Source organism: Lepidochelys kempii, chromosome 12 (genome assembly GCF_965140285.1).
Source record: "Lepidochelys kempii isolate rLepKem1 chromosome 12, rLepKem1.hap1, whole genome shotgun sequence".
Classification (NCBI taxonomy): domain Eukaryota; kingdom Metazoa; phylum Chordata; order Testudines; family Cheloniidae; genus Lepidochelys; species Lepidochelys kempii.
In genome coordinates this window covers 3,400,060-3,421,245 of record NC_136391.1, presented here as the reverse complement: position 1 = coordinate 3,421,245, position 21,186 = coordinate 3,400,060, and the positions used below count along the sequence as shown (strand labels likewise).

The window sequence follows — 21,186 nt, the reverse complement described above, 5'->3', positions numbered from 1 at the left end:
ACCCAGTATAAAGCAGCCCACTAGTCCTCTTTCTTTCCTGTTAGTGGTTGCTCCTGGAGTTACAATAGATTCACACTGGTGTATTCAGAATCAGGCTGGCCCATACTGAAATGCAGAGCTCCAGATACAGGGTATACACAGACACAAGTACACTTAGCCCTGGTCTACAATAGGAGTTTAGGTCGAATTTAGCAACGTTAAATCGATGTAAACCTGCACCCGTCCACACGATGAAGCCCTTTTTTTCAACTTAAAGGGCTCTTAAAATCGATTTCCTTAATCCACCTCTGACAAGTGGATTAGCGCTTAAATTGGCCTTGCTGGGTCTAATTTGGGGTACTGTGGATGCAATTAGACGGTATTGGCCTCCGGGAGCTATCCCAGAGTGCTCTGAACAGCACGCTCTGGACAGCACTCTCAACTTAGATGCACTGACCAGGTAGACAGGAAAAGGCCCGCGAACTTTTGAATTTCGATTTCCTGTTTGCATGGTCACCCGCAGCTTGCCATGCTGGCCAGAGTTCATCAGCAGAGGTGACCATGCAGAGCTCATCAGTATGGATGATGCTCATGGATGATCATCATCCATGATGGAGTCCCAGAATCGCAAAAGAGCTCCAGCATGGACCGAACGGGAGGTACGGGATCTGATCGCTGTATGGGGAGAGGAATCCGTGCTATCAGAACTCCGTTCCAGTTTTCGAAATGCCAAAACATTTGTCAAAATCTCCCAGGGCATGAAGGACAGAGGCCATAACAGGGACCCGAAGCAATGCCGCGTGAAACTTAAGGAGCTGAGACAAGCCTACCAGAAAACCAGAGAGGCAAACGGCTGCTCCGGGTCAGAGCCCGAAACATGCCGCTTCTATGATGAGCTGCATTCCATTTTAGGGGTTCAGCCACCATGACCCCAGCTGTGTTGTTTGACTCCTTCAATGGAGATGGAGGCAACACAGAAGCAGGTTTTGGGGACGAGGAAGATGATGGTGATGAAGTTGTAGATAGCTCACAGCAAGCAAGAGGAGAAACCGGTTTTCCCAACAGCCAGGAACTGTTTCTCATCCTGGACCTGGAGGCAGTCCCCCCCCCAGACCCACCCAAGGCTGCCTCCCAGACCTGCCAGGCAGAGAAGGGACCTCTGGTGAGTGTACCTTTTAAAATACTATACATGGTTTAAAAGCAAGCATGTTTAATGATTAATTTGCCCTGGGATTTGCAGCTCTCCTGGATGTACTCCCAAAGCCTTTGCAAAAGGTTTCTGGGGAGGGCAGCCTTATTCCACCCACCATGGTAGCACACTTTACCACACCAGGCCAGTAGCACGTACTCGGGAATCATTGTAGAAAAAAGCATTGCAGTGTATGTTTGCTGGCATTCAAACAACATCCGTTCTTTATCTCTCTGTGTTATCCTCAGGAGAGTGATATCATTCATGGTCACCTGGTTGAAATAGGGTGCTTTTCTTAAGGGGACATGCAAAGGTGCCCGTTCCTGCTGGGCTGTTTGCCTGTGACTGAACAGAAATGTTCCCCGCTGTTAGTCGGGGGGGGGGGGGTGAGGGGCTAGCCACTTGGTGGGGGGAGGCAAAATGCGACCTTGAAAGGAAAGCACATGTGCTGTGTATGTAATGTTAACAGCAAGGTTTACCGTGAAAGAGTGTAGCCACTGTTCTAGAAAATGTGTCTTTTTAAATACCACTGCCTCTTTTTTTTTCTCCACCAGCTGCATGTGTTTCAATGATCACAGGATCTTCTCCTTCCCAGAGGCTAGTGAAGATTAGAAGGCGAAAAAAACACACTCGTGATGAAATGTCCTCTGAGCTCATGGTGTCCTCCCACACTGACATAGCACAGACAACTGCATGGAGGCAGACAATGTCAGAGTGCAGGAAAGCACAATATGACAGGGAGGAGAGGTGGCGGGCTGAAGAGAGTAAGTGGCGGTCTGAAGAGAGGGCTGAAGCTCAAATGTGGCGGCAGCATGATGAAAGGAGGCAGGATTCAATGCTGAGGCTGCTGGGGGATCAAACCAATATGCTCCAGCATATGGTTGAGCTGCAGGAAAGGCAGCAGGAGCACAGATCACCGCTACAGCCCCTGTGTAACCAACCACCCTCCTCCCCAAGTTCCATAGCCTCCTCACCCAGACGCCCAAGAACATGGTGCGGGGGCCTCTGGCCACTCGGCCACTCCACCCCAGAGGATTGCCCAAGCAACAGAAGGCTGGCATTCAATGAGTTTTAAACTTTTAAAGTGCTGTATGGCCTTGTCCTTCCCTCCTCCACCACCCCTCCTGGTGCTTCTCTCCTCCACCACCCCTCCCGGGCTACCTTGGTAGTTATCCCCCTATCTGTGTGATGAATGAATAAAGAATGCATGAATGTGAAGCACCAATGACTTTATTCCCTCTGACAGCGGTGATCAAAGGGAGGAGGGGAGGGTGGTTGGCTTACAGGGAAGCAGAGTGAACCAAGGGGCGGTGGGTTTCATCATGGAGAAACAAACAGAACTTTCACACCGTAGCCTGGCCAGTCATGAAACTGGTTTTCAAAGCTTCTCTGATGAGCACCGCGCCCTCCTGTGCTCTTCTAACCACCCTGGTGTCTGGCTGTGTGAAACCAGCAGCCAGGCGATTTGCCTCAACCTCCCACCCCTTCCAAAAGCATCTCCCCCTTACTCTCACAGATATTGTGGAGCACACAGCAAGCAATAATAACAGTGGGAATATTGGTTTTGCTGAGGTCTAAGCGAGTCAGTAAACTGCGCCAGCGCGCTCTTAAACGTCCAAATGCACATTCTACCACCATTCTGCATTTGCTCAGCCTGTAGTTGAACAGCTCCTGACTACTGTCCAGGCTGCCTGTGTACGGCTTCATGAGCCATGGCATTAAGGGGTAGGCTGGGTCCCCAAGGATACATATAGGCATTTCAACGTCCCCAACAGTTATTTTCTGGTCTGGGAATAAAGTCCCTTCCTGCAGCTTTTGAAACAGACGAGAGTTCCTGAAGATGCGAGCGTCATGTACCTTTCCTGGCCATCCCACGTTGATGTTGGTGAAACGTCCCTTGTGATCCACCAGAGCTTGCAGCACTATCGAAAAGTGCCCCTTGTGGTTTATGTACTCGGCGGCTTGGTGCTCCGGTGCCAAGACAGGGATATGGGTTCCGTCTATGGCCCCACCACAGTTAGGGAATCCCATTGCAGCAAAGCCATCCACTATGACCTGAACATTTCCCAGGGTCACTACCCTTGATATCAGCAGATCTTTGATTGCGTGGGCTACTTGCATCACAGCAGCCCCCACAGTAGATTTGCCCACTCCAAATTGATTCCCGACTGACCGGTAGCTGTCTGGCATTGCAAGCTTCCACAGGGCTATCGCCACTCGCTTCTCAGCTGTGAGGGCTGCTCTCATCTTGGTATTCTTGCATCTCAGGGCAGGGGAAAGCAAGTCACAAAGTTCCATAAAAGTGCACTTACGCATGCGAAAGTTTCGCAACCCCTGGGAATCATCCCAGACCTGCAACACTATGCGGTCCCACCACTCTGTGCTTGTTTCCCGACCCCTGAATCGGCGTTCCACAGCATGAACCTGCCCCATTAGCACCATGATGCCCACATTGCCAGGGCCCCTGCTTTGAGAGAAGTCTGTGTCCATGTCCTCATCACTGACTTAACCACGCTGACGTCGCCTACTCACCCGTATCGCTTTGCCAGGTTCCTGTGCTGCATATACCGCTGGATAATGCGCGTGGTGTTTAATGTGCTCCTAATTGCCAAAGTGATTTGAGCGGGCTCCATGCTTGCCGTGGTATGGCGTCTGCACAGAAAAAAGGCACGGAACGATTGTCTGCCGTTGCCCTGATGGAGGGAGGTGCAACTGACGACATGACTTACAGGGTTGGCTTACAGGGAATTAAAATCAACAAAGGGGGTGGCTTTGCAAGAAACTGAATGGCCTCCTCAAGGATAGAACTCACAAACCTCAAGGATAGAACTCAAAACTGGGTTTGACAGGCCATTGATTTCACAGAGGGAAGGAGGAGAAAATGAATACAAAACAAATCTGGTCTATTTCTTGTTTTGAGCCACTTCATCTATATTTATACATCTTGCTGCCAGCAGACTGTGCAGTACGACCGCTAGCCGTCATCATCTCCTGGGTCCTCGGCAGAAGATGGTGCAGTATGACGACTAGCCATCATTTTCTGCTGGCTGGAGGTTAAAAGACAGTGCACTGCCAGTAGGACTGAATCGCCACGAGACAAAACTTAAAAGGGAAATGACCTGGATGAGTCACTCCCATGTTTGCCCAGGCGCCCGATTAAAAGAGCACCCAGGACTATGTCGATGATGGCTACCAGTCATACTGCACTGTCTGCTGCCAAAAGGCAATTAACTGCTGCTGTGTAGCAATGCAGTATCACGTCTGCCAGCACCCAGGAGACATACGGTGACGGTTAGCGGAGCGGGCTCCATGCTTGCCGTGGTATGGCGTCTGCACAGGTAACTCAAGAAAAAAGGTGCAAAATGATTGTCTGCCCTTGCTTTCACGGAGGGAGGGAGGGAACGGGGGCCTGATGATATGTACCCAGAACCACCCGTGACAATGCTTTAGCCCCATCAGGCACTGGGATTTCTACCCAGAATTCAGATGGGCGGCGGAGACTGCGGGAACTGTGGGATAGCCACCCACAGTGCAACGCTCCGGAAGTCGACGGTCACCTCGGTACACACACACACTCCGCTGACTACATGCGCTTAGAGCACTTGTGTGGGGACACACACAATCAACTGTATAAAACCGCTTTCTACAAAACCGACTTCTATAAATTCGACCTAATTTCGTAGTGCAGACATACCCTTAATCCTGCCTTGGCACACGGGGTGGACTAGATGGCTTCTTGAGCTCCCCTCCAGCCCTACGCTTCTATGATTCTAAACTGTGTGCACTGCACACAGGAGCACTGGGCCAAATTCATCCCTGGTGTAACACCACTAATTAAATGGAGTTACACCAGGGTTGAATCAGGGTCCTGCACTTAGGACGGAAGAACCCAATGCACAGCTACAGACTAGGGACCGAATGGCTAGGCAGCAGTTCTGCAGAAAAGGACCTAGGGGTGACAGTGGACGAGAAGCTGGATATGAGTCAGCAGTGTGCCCTTGTTGCCAAGAAGGCCAATGGCATTTTGGGATGTATAAGTAGGGGCATAGCGAGCAGATCGAGGGACGTGATCGTTCCCCTCTATTCGACATTGGTGAGGCCTCATCTGGAGTACTGTGTCCAGTTTTGGGCCCCACACTTCAAGAAGGATGTGGATAAATTGGAGAGAGTCCAGCGAAGGGCAACAAAAATGATTAGGGGACTGGAACACAGGAGTTATGAGGAGAGGCTGAGGGAGCTGGGATTGTTTAGCCTGCAGAAGAGAAGAATGAGGGGGGATTTGATAGCTGCTTTCAACTACCTGAAAGGGGGTTCCAAAGAGGATGGCTCTAGACTGTTCTCAATGGTAGTAGATGACAGAACGAGGAGTAATGGTCTCAAGTTGCAGTGGGGAAGGTTTAGATTGGATATTAGGAAAAACTTTTTCACTAAGAGGGTGGTGAAACACTGGAATGCGTTACCTAGGGAGGTGGTAGAATCTCCTTCCTTAGAGGTTTTTAAGGTCAGGCTTGACAAAGCCCTGGCTGGGATGATTTAACTGGGAATTGGTCCTGCTTTGAGCAGGGGTTGGACTAGATGACCTTCTGGGGTCCCTTCCAACCCTGATATTCTATGATTCTATGATTCTATAAATCATCCCAGCGAGGGCTTTGTCAAGTTGGGCCTTAAAAACTTCTAAGGATGGTGTGATAAATGAAGGTGGGGAAGGGGTAGCTTCCTTTTATGGACACCCAGCCAGCCAGTTAGCTATAAAAATCCTCTTGGTAGCTGTTCTCTACTTGCTTTACCTGTAAAGGGTTTTAAAAGCCCATAGGTAAAAAGAAGAGAGTGGACACCTGACCAAAAGAGCCAATGGGAGGGCTAGAATTTTTTTAAAATTGGGAAAAATCTTTCCCTTTGTCTGTCTGTAGTTGTTCTCCAGAGAGAGGAGACACAGAGCAGGAACAGGGTTAAACTATGCTATAGGAAGCTTTAAACCAGGTATGAAAAATCATCAAATCATACCTAGGAATTGCTTATCTGAAACCCCAGATATGTAAGTAAATCAGAGAATGTCTAGGAAGACATGATTAGGATTATTTCTTTTATTTCTTATTGGCTTGTGGACTCCTCTGTGCTAACCCCAGATGCTTTTGTTTTGCTTGTAACCATTAAGCTGGACCCCAAGAAGGTTATTCTTGACATTTTATTTTTGTAAGCGGGTTTTTAAAATCTAGCAAAACCTATGTTCCAGAGGTATTTCCTTTCTTTTTGTTTTTAATAAAATTTACCTTTTTAAATAACAGGGCAGAAAAGGTGGGGGAGTAGCACTGTATGTAAGGGAGCAGTATGACTGCTCAGAGCTCTGGTACGAAACTGTAGAAAAACCTAAGTGTCTCTGGATTAAGTTTAGAAGTGCGTGCAACAAGAGTGATGTAGTGGTGGGAGTCTGCTATAGACCACCGGACCAGGGGGATGAGGTAGATGAGGCTTTCTTCCAGCAGCTCACGGAAGCTACTAGATCGCATGCCCTGATTCTCATGGGTGACTTTAATTTTCCTGATATCTGCTGGGAGAGCAATACAGCGGTGCATAGACAATCCAGGAAGTTTTTGGAAAGCGTAGGGGACAATTTCCTGGTGCAAGTGCTAGAGGAGCCAACTAGGGGGGGCGCTTTTCTTGACCTGCTGCTCACAAACCGGGTAGAATTAGTAGGGGAAGCAAAAGTGGATGGGAATCTGGGAGGCAGTGACCATGAGTTGGTTGAGTTCAGGATCCTGACACAGGGAAGAAAGGTAAGCAGCAGGATACAGACCCTGGACTTCAGGAAAGCAGACTTCGACTCCCTCAGGGAATGGATGGCCAGGATCCCCTGGGGGACTAACTTGAAGGGGAAAGGAGTCCAGGAGAGCTGGCTGTATTTCAAGGAATCCCTGTTGAGGTTACAGGGACAAACTATCCCAATGAGTCGAAAGAATAGTAAATATGGCAGGCGACCAGCTTGGCTTAATGGTGAAATCCTAGCGGATCTTAAATATAAAAAAGAAGCTTACAAGAAGTGGAAGGTTGGACATATGACCAGGGAAGAGTATAAAAATATTGCTCGGGCATGTAGGAATCATATCAGGAGGGCCAAATGAAGATCCTGGGAACTACAGGCCAGTCAGCCTCACCTCAGTCCCTGGAAAAATCATGGAGCAGGTCCTCAAAGAATCAATCCTGAAGCACTTGCATGAGAGGAAAGTGATCAGGAACAGCCAGCATGGATTCACCAAGGGAAGGTCACGCCTGACTAATCTAATCGCCTTTTATGATGAGATTACTGGTTCTGTGGATGAAGGGAAAGCAGTGGATGTATTGTTTCTTGACTTTAGCAAAGCTTTTGACACGGTCTCCCACAGTATCCTTGTCAGCAAGTTAAGGAAGTATGGGCTGGATGAATGCACTATAAGGTGGGTGGAAAGCTGGCTAGATTGTCGGGCTCAACGGGTAGTGATCAATGGCTCCATGTCTAGTTGGCAGCCGGTATCAAGTGGAGTGCCCCAAGGGTCGGTCCTGGGGCCGGTTTTGTTCAATATCTTCATAAATGATCTGGAGGATGGTGTGGATTGCACTCTCAGCAAATTTGCGGATGATACTAAACTGGGAGGAGTGGTAGATACGCTGGAGGGGAGGGATAGGATACAGAAGTACCTAGACAAATTGGAGGATTGGGCCAAAAGAAATCTGATGAGGTTCAATAAGGATAAGTGCAGGGTCCTGCACTTAGGATGGAAGAATCCAATGCACCGCTACAGACTAGGGACCGAATGGCTAGGCAGCAGTTCTGCCGAAAAGGACATAGGGGTGACAGTGGACGAGAAGCTGCATATGAGTCAACAGTGTGCCCTTGTTGCCAAGAAGGCCAATGGCATTTTGGGGTGTATAAGTAGGGGCATTGCCAGCAGATCGAGGGAGGTGATCATTCCCCTCTATTCGACATTGGTGAGGCCTCATCTGGGGTACTGTGTCCAGTTTTGGGCCCCACACTACAAGAAGGATGTGGATAAATTGGAGAGAGTCCAGCGAAGGGTAACAAAAATGATTAGGGGTCTAGAACACATGACTTATGAGGAGAGGCTGAGGGAGCTGGGATTGTTTAGCCTGCAGAAGAGAAGAATGAGGGGGGATTTGATAGCTGCTTTCAACTACCTGAAAGGGGGTTCCAAAGAGGATGGCTCTAGACTGTTCTCAATGGTAGCAGATGACAGAACGAGGAGTAATGGTCTCAAGTTGCAGTGGGGGAGGTTGAGATTGGATATTAGGAAAAACTTTTTCACTAGGAGGGTGGTGAAACACTGGAATGCGTTACCTAGGGAGGTGGTAGAATCTCCTTCCTTAGAGGTTTTTAAGGTCAGGCTTGACAAAGCCCTAGCTGGGATGATTTAACTGGGAATTGGTCCTGCTTCGAGCAGGGGGTTGGACTAGATGACCTTCTGGGGTCCCTTCCAACCCTGATATTCTATGATTCTATGATTGGGTTTTTTATGTATCCTAAGAGGTTTGTGCATATGTTGTTTAACTAGCTGGTGGCAAGAGCTGATTTCCTTTGTTTTTCTTTCTCAGCTCTTCCCCGGAGGGAGGGGGTGAAAGGGCTTGAGGATACCCCACAGGAAGGAATTCCCAAGTGCACCTTTCTGGGTTCTCAAAAGGGGGTTTTTGCACTTGGGTGGTGGCAGCATCTATCCATCCAAGGTCAGAGAGAAGCTGTAACCTTGGGAGTTTAATACAAGACTGGAGTGGCCAGTATTAATTTTTAGAATCCTTGCGGGCCCCCACCTTCTGCACTCGAAGTGCCAGAGTGGGGAATCAGCCTTGACAGATGGAGATTCCACCACCTCCCTAGGTAACCCATTCCAGTGCTTCACCACCCTCCTACTGAAATAGTTTTTCCTAATATCCAACCTAACTAAACCTCCCCCACTACAACTTGAGACCACTGATCCTTGTTCTGTCATCTGCCACCACTGAGAACCGCCTAGCTCCATCCTCTCTGGAACCACCTTTCAGGTGGTTGAAGGCTGCTATCAAATCCCTCCTCACTCTTCTCTTCTGCAGACTAAACAAGTCCATTTCCCTCCGCCTCTCCTCATAAGTCATGTGCCCCAGCCCCCTAATCATTTTCCTTGCCCTCCACTGGACTCTCCAATTTGTCCACATCCTTTCTGTAGTGGGGGGGCCCAAAACTGGACGCAATACTCCAGATGTGGCCTCACCAGTGCCGAACAGAGGGGAATAATCACTTCCCTCGATCTGCTGGCAATGCTCCTACTTATACAGCCCAAAATGCTGTTAGCCTTCTTGGACAAAAGGGCACTCTGTTGACTCATATCCAGCTTCACAGGGGTGTTGTGAGAGGTGCTCAAATACTGCACAGCTGGGGGCCAGATAAGCACCTAAAATAGACAGAGCTGAACTGCACGGGGTGTAAATCAGCACAACATTTAACCTACTGCTTTTGGATTGTAGAGAATCCTGTAAAATACAAGCGTTCCCACTACATAATCCCTCCACTCTGCCCACCTACTCTGTTCTTGTGAGCAGCTTGCATGTTTCAGGACCCCCAATGGAACCCAAGAACAGAGCAAGTGGCAAAGATATACACATGATAACTGCAAATAAGCCCATCCAACCAGCTTTACTTTTACTGTGATGGGTCACCCGGCAAAGAAACAGGGATTTTATTATATTTACCATCTTCATGTAAGAACACTGACTTGTTTTCAAAAAGGGAAAAAGCTGTATGCTTTGGGAGTTTTTTAATTCGAGGATAGGGGGCATGGATCAGTGTTCACATTGCACTCCCCATCAGTACCCGGCCCTAGCCAGGGAGCTAATGATCCAACCAGCAGACCAAATTCTGTTTTGAATCCCGGCCACGTGCCACCTGAGGCATGTTGCGCATATGCTACAAAAAAGAATTTGAGGATAGGGTAAGTGTTGGCTCTTTAACTTTCATAGTAGCTGTTATAGTCTTTAATTGAGTTGTTGCACTAATTAATGTTTTAGGTATTTCTTTTTTAAATGTAATGTCACTGTTAGAACCATCTATCATTGAACAAACAGGACACACAGCGTTATGTGGAATCATTTCTTCCTTGGATGAGCCGGTGACTTGGCCTGTGCTGCTATGCTTTATGTCACCAAGATCCCTCAACAGAATTATTTCCTTGTAAACCACAGAAGCTCATCTATTATTATGAATGAATCACTCTGCTATGAATGATTGCAGCAGCATTCCAAAGAACACCTTCTAACGGCATCTGTTAACGTTCCAAGAATATCAGATAAGTTAATTTCATCACTGCGGATAAGCTAGTTAGTTCTTTAAGAAAAGAAATTTCCACATCAACTCACAAACTAGGATTCAGATTCTGTTTTATGCAACCAGCAAGGACGTTGGTAATATCAAGGCAAAAGGTGGAACAGAGTCAATCTTTTTCCTGCAGCATAGCATACTCTGACCATTCCTTTGGGGTTGTCCTCTTGTTTATATATGGTGCATGCTTCAATTAATAGCAGGCACACAAAAAACAGACAAGGACACCCAACTTCACAAACTCCTCTTGGATGCCAAGGAATTTGCAGCACAGCGTAAGTTATAAACAAAAACAGCAACTCATTTAATCTGTTAGTGAGGAAATCTGGTTTGAAAACTAACATTCATTATTCTCAAAAACAACAAGGAGTCCTTGTGGCACCTTAAAGACTAACAAAAGTGCCACAAAGACTCCTTGTTGTTTTTGCTCATACAGACTAACATGGCTACCACTCTGAAACTATTCATTATTCGGAGGTTTAAAATCTAATCAAGAAAGGCTCAAGACTTAAAAATAAAATTGGCTATAGACCCAGCCAGTTGATTCAGCAAGAGACCGGCCAGACTGTATGGATCCATTGCAGAATATGTCTCTCGCATGGCACCCAGCCACATGGGCAACAGCAGAGCCTCATGCATGTAAGCAGTCCATAACACTCTGTGCACGCCATCCCTAAGTGCTGCAATGAACTGATTACAGTGTGCTGAACACCACCGCTCTCCACAAATCCATGGGCATTGTGGGTACCCAACATCTTTAAGGATCTGAGCCTTTGTCAGCCTGTGGAGATAAACAGCCAGTGAAAGTATCTTCCCTTCCACGAATGCAGAGCTGCTGTGTTTTGTACAGCTTCATGGAACAGGTAGGGAGAGCAAGGAGACTACACCTCAGAGGCAGGTGTAGGAACCAGGGGCAACTGAGTGACAAAGGGACAGGTTGAGGGGCTGGAAAACTGAAGGAATCCTGGGGCAACCTCAGCAGGTGGTGGGCATGCAGGCCCTTTGAGAAGGAAGAGACGGTTAGAATCATAGAATCATAGAATATCAGAGTTGGAAGGGACCTCAGGAGGTCATCTAGTCCAACCCCCTGCTCAAAGCAGGACCAACACCAACTAAATCATCCCAGCCAGGGCTTTCTCAAGCCTGACCTAAAAAACTTCTAAGGAAGGAGATTCCACCACCTCCCTAGGTAACGCATTCCAGTGTTTCACCACCCTCCTAGTGAAAAAGGTTTTCCTAATATCTGACCTAAACCTCCCCCACTGCAACTTGAGACCATTACTCCTTGTTCTATCATCTGCTACCACTGAGCACAGTCTAGATCCATCCTCTTTAAAACCCCCTTTCAGGTACTTGAAAGCAGCTATCAAATCCCCCCTCATTCTTCTCTTCCGCAGACTAAACAATCCCAGTTCCCTCAGCCTCTCTTCATAAGTCATGTGTTCCAGTCCCCTAATCATTTTGTTGCCCTCCGCTGGACTCTTTCCAATTTTTCCACATCCTTCTTGTAGTGTGGGGCCCAAAACTGGACACAGTGCTCCAGATGACGCCTCACCAATGTTGAATAGAGGGGAATGATCGCATCCCTCGATCTGCTGGCAATGGACCTACTTCTAAACCCCAAAATGCCATTGGCCTTCTTGGCAACAACGGTACACTGTTGACTCATATCCAGCTTCTCCTCCACTGTAACCCCTACGTCCTTTTCTGCAGAACTGCTGCCTAGCCATTCGGTCCCTAGTCTGTAGCGGTGCATGGGATTCTTCCTTCCTAAGTGCAGGACTCTGCCCTTCTCCTTGTTGAACCTCATCAGATTTCTTTTGATCCAATCCTCTAATTTGTCTAGGGCCCTTTGTATCCTATCCCTATCCTCCAGCGTATCTACCTCTCCTCCCAGTTTAGTGTCATCTGCAAACTTTCTGAGGGTGCAATCCACACCATCCTCCAGATCATTTATGAAGATATTGAACAAAACCGGCCCAAAGACCGACCCTTGGGGCACTCTGCTTGATATCGGCTGACAACTAGACATAGAGCCATTGCTCACTACCCGTTGAGCCCAATGACCTAGCCAGCTTTCTATCCACCTTATAGTCCATTCATCCAGCCCATGCTTCTTTAACTTGCTGGCAAGAATATTGTGGGAGACCGTGTCAAAAGCTTTGCTAAAGTCAAGGAACAACACGTCCACTGCTTTCCCCTCATCCGCCGAGCCAGTTATCTCATCATAGAAGGCAATTAGATTAGTCAGGCATGACTTGCCCTTGGTGAATCCATGCTGACTGTTCCTGATCACTTTCCTCTCCTCGAAGTGCTTCAGAATTGATTCCTTGAGGACATGCTCCATGACTTTTCCAGGGACTGAGGTGAGGCTGACTGGCCTGTAGTTCCCAGGATCCTCCTTCTTCTCTTCTGTAAAGATGGGCACTACATTAGCCCTTTTCCAGTCATCCGGGACTTCCCCCGATCGCCATGAGTATTCAAAAATAATGGCCAATGGCTCTGCAATCACATCCACCAACTCCTTTAGCACTCTCGGATGCAGCGCATACAGCCCCATGGACTTGTGCTCGTCCAGCTATTCTAAATAGTCCCGAACCACTTCTTTCTCCACAGAGGGCTGGTCACCTCCTCCCCATGCTGTGCTGCCCGGTGCAGTAGTCTGGGAGCTGACCTTGTTCATGAAGACAGAGGCAAAAAAAGCATTGAGTACATTAGCTTTTTCTGCATCCTCTGTCACTAGGTTGTCTCCCTCATTCAGTAAGGGGCCCACACTTTCCTTGGCTTTCTTCTTGTTGCCAACATACCTGAAGAAACCCTTCTTGTTACTCTTAACATCTCTTGCTAGCTGCAACTCCAGGTGTGATTTGGCCTTCCTGATTTCACTCCTGCAGGCCCGAGCAATATTTTTATACTCTTTTCTGGTCATTTGTCCAATCTTCCACTTCTTGTAAGCTTCTTTTTTGTGTTTAAGATCAGCAAGGATTTCACTGTTAAGCCAAGCTGGTCGCCTGCCATATTTATCATTCTTTCTACACATCGGGATGGTTTGTCCCTGTAACCTCAATAAGGATTCTTTACAATACAGCCAGCTCTCCTGGACTCCTTTCCCCCTCATGTTATTCTCCCAGGGGATCCTGCCCATCAGTTCCTTGAGGGAGTCAAAGTCTGCTTTTCTGAAGTCCAGGGTCCGTATTCTGCTGCTCTCCTTTCTTCCCTGTGTCAGGATCCTGAACTCGACCATCTCATGGTCACTGCCTCTCAGATTCCCATCCACTTTCGCTTCCCCTACTAATTCTTCCTGGTTTGTGAGCAGCAGGTCAAGAAGAGCTCTGCCCCTGGTTGGTTCCTCCAGCACTTGCACCAGGAAATTGTCCCCTACAGTTTCCAAAAACTTCCTGGATTGTCTGTGCACCGCTGTATTGCTCTCCCAGCAGATATCAGGGTGATTGAAGTCTCCCATGAGAACCAGGGCCTGCAATCTAGTCATGTCCGTGAGTTGCCGGAAGAAAGCCTCGTCCACCTCATCCCCCTGGTCCGGTGGTCTATAGCAGACTCCCACCATGACATCACCCTTGTTGCTCACACTTCTAAACTTAATCCAGAGTTTAATCTCAAACTCTGTTTGTCAAACTTAATCTAAACTTAATCTCCTTCCCCTGGTGAACCTAGTTTAAAGCCCTCCTCACTAGGTTAGCCAACCTGCTTGCGAAGATGCTCTTCCCTCTCTTCGTTAGGTGGAGTCCATCTCTGCCTAGTACTCCTCCTTCTTGGAACACCATCCCATGGTCAAAGAATCCAAAGCCTTCTCTCCGACACCACCTGTGTAGCCATTCGCTGACTTCCACGATTCGAAGGTCTCTACCCAGGCCTTTTCTTTCCACGGGGTTGTGGAGTGAACCAGGGTTGATTGGGAGATCCTAGAGGAGCCTTGTTCATTCTGCCTCTATCCCACTTCAGTCCCCACTCCTTCTGCTGGCAGGGCACTGGGGCAGTCAGACACAGCTGCTCCACACTGGCTGGGAACTAGCAAGGGGAGCAGCAAGAGCAGAGCACAAGAAGCAGCAGCTTGGCTACCTACAATTCCATTGCCAGCGTAGGCTCTAGCCTCTGGTGGCCAAGAAGAGAAACTACTGGGAATCCTGCTAGATGCCCGAAATTCCAGCGGCTCACAGCAGGGAGTATATGTAGGGGGGAGTGCGGGGGCCCCACCTTTGCTCTGCCCTGCCCCAATTCCAACCCCTTTCCCAAGGCCCCGCCCCCGCCTCTTCTCCACCTCCTCCCCCAAGTGTGCTGCGGCCCGGCCCCTCCCTCTCCCTCCTGGAGTGCCCCGGCAACCTGAGCGCCGGCAAACAGCTGTTTGGCAGCAGGGGGGAGCGCTGGGAAGGAGGGGGAGGGACAGGAATACGGCACGCTTGAGGGAGGAGGCAGGGAAGAGGCGGGGAAGGAGGGAGCTTGGTTGCTGGTGTGGGCGGAGCCTGCAGCAGGAGCCCCAGGACCCAGCAGGATCAAGCTTCTGCCCCCGCAGCTGCCCTGCCCTGAGGGCCCCTGTCGTTGGGGGGCCCCATGCCAGGGCACCCTGTGTTTCACTATAAATCTGCCTCTGCTGACTGCTGTTTAAATCAAACCCTGCAATCTGGGATGCAAGACCCGCCACCTCTACATTCCAGTCCCTCCAATATTTTACAATTTATTACTGTCAAACTGTAATTTACTACAGAAATAAACTCTGCCATAGCTGAGATTACTAATTAGGGCTCCCAGATTACATCATCCTGTTATTCCTTTTTATTAAACTTCCATTCTCATCTGACAGTGATATGGAAGAGCAAGCAAGGGGGGTGAGAAAACCTGGATTTGTGCTGGAAATGGCCCACCTTGATTATCATGCACATTGTAGGGAGAGTGGTCACTTTGGATGAGCTATTAGCAGCAGGAGAGTGAGTTTGTGTGTGTGGTTTTTGGAGGGGGGTGAGAAAACCTGGATTTGTGCTGGAAATGGCCCACCTTGATTATCATGCACATTGTAGGGAAAGTGTTCACTTTGGATAAGCTATTACCAGCAGGAGAGTGAGTTTGTGTGTGTGGTTTTTGGAGGGAGGTGAGGGGGTAAGAGAACCTGGATTTGTGCAGGAAATGGCCCACCTTGATTATCATACACATTGTGAAGAGAGTTGTCACTTTGGATGGGCTATTACCAGCAGGAGAGTGAGTTTGTGTGGGGGGGTGGAGGGTGAGAAAACCTGGATTTGTGCTGGAAATGGCCCAACTTGATGATCACTTTAGATAAGCTATTACCAGCAGGACAGTGGGGTGGGAGGAGGTATTGTTTCATGATCTCTGTGTGTATATAATGTCTGCTGCAGTTTCCACGGTATGCATCCGATGAAGTGAGCTGTAGCTCACGAAAGCTCATGCTCAGATAAATTGGTTAGTCTCTAAGGTGCCACAAGTCCTCCTTTTCTTTTTGCGAATACAGACTAACACGGCTGTTACTCTAAAAAATGCCAATAGCATTTCCCTCCCAAGTTCCATTACAATGCTGAAATTTCATGACTTCCTGGAATACCTACAATTAATATCTAAACCCATTTCTAAATATTTTAATATTCCTTTCCCTTTCACAGATCTCTGCTCTTCAGGCTTTCTAACATGCATCAAGTTCTCTTTTATTTAAAGCCATTTATTTCTGGCATGAATAAAACCAGCTGAAGCTTGGAATATGTTTGTTAGGTTTTGAATGTTTCAAACATCGCATGAGGCTAACCTCTTTGGGAAGGAGAGGAGGAAACTAAACAAATAAGAAGGTGCTTTAGGATTGGATGCAAATGTCAGTAGATTGGGCCATGGAAGCAGCAAAACTCTGCAGGGTGAACTCTAGCAGGGCCTAATCCAAAGCCCATTGAAGTCTACGGAAAGACTCCTAAGCCAAGATCCTCATATGCGTTTAGACACCTAACTCCCACTGATTTCAACAGGAGTTAGACACCTAAATACCTCTGAGTATCTGGGCCCCACTGACTTCAATGAGCATTAGATCTGGTCCAAAGTTTCCTACTGTGGGAGGGGATTAAGAAAGGAAATGGAGCTTGTAGTGTATTAGATCTACGGAGGCAAGAGCCATCAGCATGGGCTGCTCCTCCATGGGACATCACTGCTCCCTGGCACCATGGACTTTGAAGCAGTTGTGCTGCTACGGCCTGGGATCCCTTGCCCAGAGAGAACCCAGTGGGACATACTTATCCAAGCTGTATTAAGTTCTGGATGGATTTCCACCTGGAAATCTAGCAGATTTCCATTGGAAGGTAACTGCTCCTTTGCTCCACCACCATACAGCATGGAGAGGCATTCACAGGGTGTTAAGAGGTGGAGAACTGAGCCACAGGGGTGGATCTACACCCATTCTGCATAGGCAAAAAGAGATTTGCCTACAGAAGCAGAGGACTCTGATGTATTTTTATTAGGGCGAGAATACATAGGTACAGTGCCTTGCACCAGCTGCTTTGAACCAGTATATGGAGCTGTAATGGAACATTTGTACCAGTGTCACTGGGATGGGGTCACATTCCCCTAATAAGGTACTCACAAAAGCAACAGATTCACTTCATCATCATGAATATATAGAAAAAGAAGTGGTTGAGAAATGGAAATACCACATTGGATCAGAGCACTGAGCCACCCAGTTCAAAGTCCTGTTTCTCATGGTGGCCCGTACCAATTGCTTCGTGACAGAAACCTGTAGTGGACAGTTACTGAATAACCTGTCCATAAGGGAAATTTTTTCCTGACCCCTAGCAATTGGTTTATGCCCTGAAGCATGAAAGTTTACAACCCTTAAAATATTTTAGCCTCTCTAATTAACTGAGGATATTCTCCTTATCCATATAAAAGTCTGATCTTTTTATAATCCTATGGGTTACAGATTGGGAAATGAGGCACAGAAAAGATAATGCTAAAATGTTCCAAAGTGACCTCTGCTTTTGGACGCGCAACTTGAGCCACTTAAGGCCTGGAACCACTCAGCACCCAGCACTCCTCCTAAAGTCAACAGAGGCTGTAGGTGCACAGACTTTCTGAAAACAGGCCCAAGGCCTCTGAACCTGAACACCCAAAGCGGCAGGCCACTCTGGAATATTTTAGCCTAAGCACCTCACCCCAAGTCACCCAGCACATAAGTGGCAGAGCTGGGAGCAGAACCCCTTCTCCTCACAACTAGCCCCGTGCCCTAAACTAAGGTGAGAGCATGCCCCCCAGGGGAGGAAGCCCTGTGATGTTTCCCTTGTAGGGTTTCCTCCATATTCTTCTTCCAGGGCATGGGGTTTGCCCCCAGCCTGATTCTACAGAGGCAGCATGGATTCTAGCACACAATCCCCTGGAGATTAACGGGAATCTTGTGGATCTATTGCATGGTGGCCCTGTGCACCTAACCCAACTTTGGGGGCCCTTGCAGCTTACCTGAGCTCTACGGGCTCCCTCCTCCTGCAGCAACCCTCAGGACCCCCTTTAATGTGGGTTTCCTGGAGGGGAAAGGACACCCCAGGAGTGTTAATATAGCAGTACATCCTATCAACATGAGTGCAGAATACCCAGGGGTGGTGGGGAGGGAACAATAAATGTGAGCCCCAATGCACCTGCCTCACCCCCTTCCTACCCTAGGATCTCTGGGACTGAACTGAGCCATCCGGGGGAGAGGCCACTGCTTTCCCTCATAGCTTTCCATGCTGAGGGTCCTAGCCACACCTATGTATTACGATCAGGTACCACTGGGTCTTCAAACATGTTACCAACAACCCCTCCCTCGGCCAGCCAGCATACCGGAACATTAACCCCCGCCACGTCCGTGCCCAAAGGGCAGCTGGACAGTCTGTCCATCCATTACATGCCAAGAGCGGGGTTGGGGACTCCTGCACAAGTTGGGGTAGGGGATATATCCATCCAGATCCAGACCCTGCCTGGAGCTGTGTGCTGAGAACCTCCCTGGCATCCCCTACAGAGCAGGGCCCGGCTCCCCAGAGCTCTGCCCACTCCCCCCGGTCTCTGTGCCGAGCCCCCCAGGCATCCCCTGCAGAGCAGGGCCCGGCTCCCCGGAGCTCTGCCCCCCATCTCTGCACTGAGCCCTCCCTGGTATCCCCTGCAGAGTGGGGCCCGGCTCCCCGGAGCTCTGCCCCCCATCTCTGCACTGAGCCCTCCCTGGTATCCCCTGCAGAGCTGGGCCTGGCTCCCCGGAGCTCTGCCCCCCATCTCTGCGCTGAGCCCTCCCTGGCATCCCCTGCAGAGTGGGGCCCGGCTCCCCGGAGCTCTGCCCCCCATCTCTGCACTGAGCCCTCCCTGGTATCCCCTGGAGAGCAGGGCCCGGCTCCCCGGAGCTCTGCCCACTCCCCCCAGTCTCTGTGCTGAGCCCCCCAGGCATCCCCTGCAGAGCTGGGCCTGGCTCCCCGGAGTTCTGCCCCCCATCTCTGTGCTGAGCCCCCCAGGCATCCCCTGCAGAGCTGGGCCTGGGGCTCCCCGGAGCTCTGCCCCCCATCTCTGCACTGAGTCCTCCCTGGTATCCCCTGCAGAGCTGGGCCTGGCTCCCCGGAGCTCTGCCCCCCATCTCTGCGCTGAGCCCTCCCTGGCATCCCCTGCAGAGTGGGGCCCGGCTCCCCGGAGCTCTGCCCCCCATCTCTGCACTGAGCCCTCCCTGGTATCCCCTGCAGAGCAGGGCCCGGCTCCCCGGAGCTCTGCCCACTCCCCCCAGTCTCTGTGCTGAGCCCCCCAGGCATCCCCTGCAGAGCTGGGCCTGGCTCCCCGGAGCTCTGCCCCCCATCTCTGTGCTGAGCCCTCCCTGGCATCCCCTGCAGAGTGGGGCCCGGCTCCCCGGAGCTCTGCCCCCCATCTCTGCACTGAGCCCTCCCTGGTATCCCCTGCAGAGCTGGGCCCGGCTCCCCGGAGCTCTGCCCCCCATCTCTGCGCTGAGCCCTCCCTGGTATCCCCTGCAGAGCTGGGCCTGGGGCTCCCCGGAGCTCTGCCCACTCCCCCCGGTCTCTGTGCTGAGCCCCCCAGGCATCCCCTGCAGAGCTGGGCCTGGCTCCCCGGAGCTCTGCCCCCCATCTCTGCGTTGAGCCCTCCCTGGTATCCCCTGCAGAGCTGGGCCTGGCTCCCCGGAGCTCTGCCCCCCATCTCTGTGCTGAGCCCCCCAGGCATCCCCTGCAGAGCTGGGCCTGGCTCCCCGGAGCTCTGCCCCCCATCTCTGTGCTGAGCCCCCCAGGCATCCCCTGCAGAGCTGGGCCTGGGGCTCCCCGGAGCTCTGCCCCCCATCTCTGCACTGAGTCCTCCCTGGTATCCCCTGCAGAGCTGGGCCTGGGGCTCCCCGGAGCTCTGCCCCCCATCTCTGCGCTGAGCCCTCCCTGGTATCCCCTGCAGAGTGGGGCCTGGGGCTCCCCGGAGCTCTGCCCCCCATCTCTGCGCTGAGTCCTCCCTGGTATCCCCTGCAGAGTGGGGCCTGGGGCTCCCCGGAGCTCTGCCCCCCATCTCTGCGCTGAGCCCTCCCTGGTATCCCCTGCAGAGTGGGGCCTGGGGCTCCCCGGAGCTCTGCCCCCCATCTCTGCGCTGAGCCCTCCCTGGTATCCCCTGCAGAGTGGGGCCTGGGGCTCCCCGGAGCTCTGCCCCCCATCTCTGCGCTGAGCCCTCCCTGGCATCCCCTGCAGAGTGGGGCCCGGCTCCCACGGGGGACGTGGTTGGACACTTACATGCTCAGTCCCTCTTGCTGCCGCCTGTTTAACAGCCTCACCAGCACCCCGGCCTCTCCCGCTCTGGCCGCCAGCCCTGGCTGTTACCCTCGTTCCCGTAGCAACCAGGGCCTGCCAGCCCTCCAGCAGGGAGCTTTAGCGGCAGGCTCTGGGCTCCATGGCAACTGTAGGGACGCCGGCAAGGGCGGAGGCCGGTGCTTGGGGCGCTGCAGGAGAGGACAGCTTCTTAAGGGGCCCCCTACCCATTGTATTTGATTGTCATGAATGGAGGTTATAGGGAGGGGAGAGCTGGATTAACCTTTTATGGGCCCCGGCTCCAAACATATTTGTGGGCCCCTAAGTCGTCACTGTGGGCTCCGAGTGTGGGCCTGGTGTGGCAGGGCCATTGGTGCCCTAGTGTCCCCGGTCCTGAATCTCAGAGACATTTTTCATTTTGATCACACACCTCTACATGACTAGCTGCATTGCCATACACAGCTCCCTCAGCCCCCAGTTCTTCTCATTGCGCTCTACACCCATGTGCATTTACCAGTGTCCACAGTGAACAGAACTTTCATAGTGATCAGAGAAACTCCCCACAGATTTATCTCCTTCCTCATTCAGCCCTTCTATAGCCATGTCTCCAGTACCACCCTATGTCACCGGTCACCATATGTGGTCCTAGTCTCAGCTCAAAGATCCAAAGCCAGCAGATACCTGATCAATTCTGACAAATCCCTTCCCCAGCGCCCATCCCGCCATTTGAGCAAGCCACTTGCAAACACCATTTCCCCAAAGTGAGGACTTAGCCCTTAGGAATCTGAAGACACCAGCCTTTCTCCCTCTGCTCCCATCTACATGCTAGTCTACTACCTGATCACCACCACCTCTCCCCATGCTTGTTTCCTTTCTACTTTGGACATGCTCCCCAACCAGCCGCTGCAAGCCTGACCTGCTTCCTCCTTCCCCGCTCC

At 50.6% G+C, this 21,186-nt stretch overlaps 1 protein-coding gene across 1 annotated transcript in view; it reads right to left on the bottom strand.

Moving 5' to 3' along the window:
- The window catches only part of HYDIN (HYDIN axonemal central pair apparatus protein), a 427,107-nt gene extending 406,800 nt beyond the window's left edge, over positions 1 to 20,307 (bottom strand). Inside the window, exon 1 of the mRNA XM_073307159.2 lies at positions 20,234 to 20,307. The gene's annotated coding sequence lies outside the window, so the exon portion shown is untranslated. The remainder of the gene's footprint in view (positions 1 to 20,233) is intronic.
- Between the last annotated feature and the right edge of the window lie 879 nt (positions 20,308 to 21,186).